Genomic DNA, 4,424 nt, shown 5'->3' with positions numbered 1-4,424 from the left:
AAATTTTGATGAATTCAAAAAGGTAAATAAGATTAAATATCATTGTGCGGTGGATTTTACATGAACACTTTTTTGATGACAAATTTGTTAGGTCCGGAGAGAAGCATATGAGGATTTATGTGATGCGCGGGTACAAATATATGTATTTTGAAGGTGAGAAAAATACACAAGAAGGAGGGGGGAGAGGGTTGAATTGTGTATGACCAAAAATATTTTCACTTCTGAATCAGCAAGTTCAGATTCTGAACAATGTTCAGAGTCTGATATCAAAACTAATCACAGTAGCAAAAATAAAATGTTCAAAAGTAAATGCTAGAAACACACAAAGATTATCCTGGTTCCTCTCCTCAACTGAGAGTAGTCCAGTCTCTTTCCCTTAAGAAGATTTTTTCACTATAACCACACAAGTTATAAATTGCTCAAGCACACTTGCAAGAGACTTCAATGCTCAATCAAGTTAGAAAAAGACTTCTGCTCAAACAACTTTACAAGAGACTTTTGCTCAATCAACCTAGAAAGAGACTTCCTTGCTCAAGTCCACAGACAAGAGACTTCCTTTCTCAAGCAAGTAGGCAAGAGACTTATTCTACTTTAAACAAATAGTTTAGTAGAAATAGTAATCATTATACTTAGATACACAATTAGATGTATAACAGTTATGCAACAATCACAAAGGTTTTACAAACTTTTAAAATTTATAAGATAAACACAGATAAGAAATCTTAAGATTTTAGGCAATAATAATTACAAGAAATAACAGTTCAGAATTATGCACAAGATCTTTCAATGCATTGTGATATTGTAACATTCCTTTGAATATTCAAATTCCTTTTAAAGAGGTAGAGAAAGAGTCGTTGGAGGGTTTGAACATAACAGACAAACTTAATGAAGAAGCATGCCAAGAGAGACGTTGGAGAATGCATCTGGTTTGAAGCTTTGTCCATTAAATAATGGCATTTTTTCACAATATATTTTGAAGTACTAGGTATCTACCAAAAGGTAGAACAAACTGAAGACGTCACATCACCATTCCTTGAGCCTTGTAAAACGAAACCCTAGTTGACTCTGTCCAGAAATATAGGGCTTTGATAAGACAAGTTTGCTTTTGTACAGTGTAAAGAAAAGATGCTTTCCAAGCCTTCAGAGTCTGAGTTGTCATCAGAAAATGGGTCATGAGACCAGATTCTGAACTTTCAGAGTCCGATGCCTTCAGAGGCTGATGGACCAATTCAAATTCTGATCAATCAGAATCAGACTAATATTGCTTCTCCACATATGCTTTCAATCAGGATTAATTTTATGCGCTTGATCTTGAATCACTGATGCAACAGACGTTGTACTTTATCTCAGAGAATGTTTTTTATTACACCTATGTTTGTTTGGACAGTTTGAGAAATGGATGAGATGTTTGAATTGAAGGGTCTAGGTTCAGATGAAAGGTTTTAAAAATTAGGTGGATTTAGAGAGATTTCAGGGTGAAGGAGGTCAAAAGGGATCTTTTTAGACTCAACTCTAGATCCAGAAGAAATTTAAACTAGAGATAGATCCTGAACAACTTGTTCAGTTCTAATCTGAAGTTCAGATACAACTTGATCTAGAGGTTGACTCTAAACAGGATTAGGTTCTCTATGAGGAGATGTTTGTGGGGTGAAGGTTGATATGGTAGTTGAGTTTCTGATGGAAGGATAATTTAAGGTTGAATAGGGATTACATGTTTTGCTTCAGAAGTAAAACATGTTTGGTTAGAGGGTTGGACTAAAGGAGAGAAAACTTGGATGGGAATGGCAGGAATATGTTTGATGAATTCAGGAGATGATTTTGAATATTTTAGGTCAAGATGAGCTTTAGACCCTTCTACATCATACTCTTACTTAGATCTAGATGATGTAGCTTTTCCACTAGAAACATCCATGAGAGGTTCAAGCATTGTGTTTAGGGGTGTTGGTTGTTCAGAAGCAGGAAATATAATTAACTGATTCTGCACATCAGTGGGTTCATTGATAGGGAGTGATGTATGTTTTGGGGATTGATTTAGTGATGTAATTAGTAAGGGGGTGGAGAAATATGGTTAAAGGTGGTGCAATCAAAATCATCCACAAAGACTAAGTTCATATTTATACCTGTTTCACCAGTATTCAGAGTATCTGAAGCAGTAATTTCTGGGAAAACTTTTTTAGGAACGACAAAATCTATAACGACCTTTAAATTAGCCATAACTTTAGCAGCCTAAACCTCAGAAGGTTCTAAAATATCAACAACAACCTCTTGATTCTCAACAACAGAGGCTTCTTGATGCTTCTCTGATTGATCTGAGACGGTAGATGCTAAAAGTTGAGCACATTTGAGGGTAGGCTAAATTGCACTCTTCTGAGCAGAGTCATCTGCATCTTTCTTCTTCCTGATCAAGAACACACCTACTTCTTCTTCTTCTTCTTCTTCTTCCTCAATCTCAGCCAACTTCCTCAATCTTTTCTTCCTCAAAGGTGCTTCTGAAATAATAGAAATAGAAGCAACCTTCTTGATAGACTTTCCACTCCTAGTCTTAGAGGGCATTATTTCAGTGGTAGCAACTAGTTCTTCAACTTCCTTCTCAATAACTCTCTTCTTAGAATATTTTTGAACATCCTTCAGAACAACTGAAGCCTCTTGCTTCCTCTTTTTACATGATTTAAAAACATTAGTAGGCTTGTCAGGAATATCTTTGAGTCTGATGTTTTTACCTTCTTTGAAGAACTGTATGATGAAATTCTTGATTACTTCAGGGTCATCCATCTTTGTGATGATAAGATAATCCTCAAGTAAATCAGAATTAGTACATCTAACAAAGAGAGGAATCTTTGAAGCAACTATCTTACTTTTCTTTATCAGCTTCATGTTAGCCAAAACATAAGCAAATAAGATATTTCCATAAATTTCCTTTAGATATCCACTGTTTTGAAAGTTTCTAAAGGCATCAATTAGACGACCTTGAAAGAATAATTCTGATAATAATCTAGCATAAGGAACATTCTTCTTGCGAAGCTTTATGCTGTCCTTGGTTGCTTCACACAGATGATTGAAGATGCAAGCTAACATATTTATCTTGTCTTCATTTTTCAAGTAGAAAATTTAATGTTTGTGATCCCATGAAATTTGATCAGTACTTCCTTCGCTGGGAATCAGACAACTAATTAAAATCTTGAACAGAAGCCTAAAATTCTTTTTCATGTTCTTGACCTTCTCAAATTCAGAAGAACATAGATTATCAACATCATCAAAGAAACACCATTTGAAAGCATATGCTTCAAGACTATTTTATTTGGTGCCCACAACCAATCTACCAGAGTTTGGTGAACTTAAGAGTGTTGCAATAATTTTATAAGTAATGACCACATCAATACCCATTACACTAGATCTAATTTCAACCTCTTCAAAATTCTTCAAACCTACTTCTTTCCCTGTCTTCCCCTTCAAGGAAGTGTCATTTTCGACCAGAAGTCTAAGTTCTTCACATGTAACAAGTTCATCAAAACATTTTGCCCTAACCCATAAATATTTCACAAGATAAGGATAGGTAGGACCATTAAAAATATCAAAGAATGAATACCACTCTTGAACTCTAAATAAACTCCAAAGATCATACCCATTTTGACTGAATGAGTCAAAGTCGATAATTTGTTCTACCAAAAGCTTTAGATCGTCTTGATTCAAATCCATAGTCTTGGGCTTGATAGTCATACTTTTTCCAGTTTTGACGATCATGTGTGATTTTTGAAGAGGACTCCATTAAGGAACAAAGTTTTTAGGGTAGTTTTTGAAAAGGGGTTTTCCAGAGAAGGTTAGAGAAGACAAAAGTGTAGGTAGTGAAATAGTGAGGTGTGTGATTCTGATATAAATGAAGTGATTTTGAGTGAAAATGAAATTTTAAACACAAAATCACATACATGCAGTGGGGGGGGGGGGGGGAATAAGCTAACTATAACATAACCAAAAAGAGACAAAATATTTACCCAACCGATTCACTCCATGTGTCAGGAGGCGTTTCACATTAATGACACATAGCAGGGCAGGTGCCAGAGGTAGTTACTGCGAAGCGACCATTTGTACACCAAATAGAGGAAGTTAATCTTATTTATAGTATCAAAGGCTGTGATGCTTCAGAGGCTATTTGTTCATCAGAACCTATTAAGGAACTTATGATCAAGTTAGCTTCTGAACATCACCAGATTCTAATATAGAAAATACTTTTTGCCATGCTTTCTTTGTGGTAAAAACTATTGAGATTGTTCAAGAGGAATGATATAGTTCCAACAATGTTCTTCTATAAACCATCAGAAGTTTCTTCAGACTTCTCAAAACAACTGGGTAAACTTCAGAGACATAACCAAGAATCTGAAGCACCAGTTCACTTGTGGAAACTTTTAGTCTTCCCAGTACCAGTAATC

Source organism: Lathyrus oleraceus, chromosome 7, assembly GCF_024323335.1.
Source record: "Lathyrus oleraceus cultivar Zhongwan6 chromosome 7, CAAS_Psat_ZW6_1.0, whole genome shotgun sequence".
In the NCBI taxonomy this organism is placed as follows: domain Eukaryota; kingdom Viridiplantae; phylum Streptophyta; class Magnoliopsida; order Fabales; family Fabaceae; genus Lathyrus; species Lathyrus oleraceus.
This window is presented reverse-complemented; position numbering follows the sequence as displayed.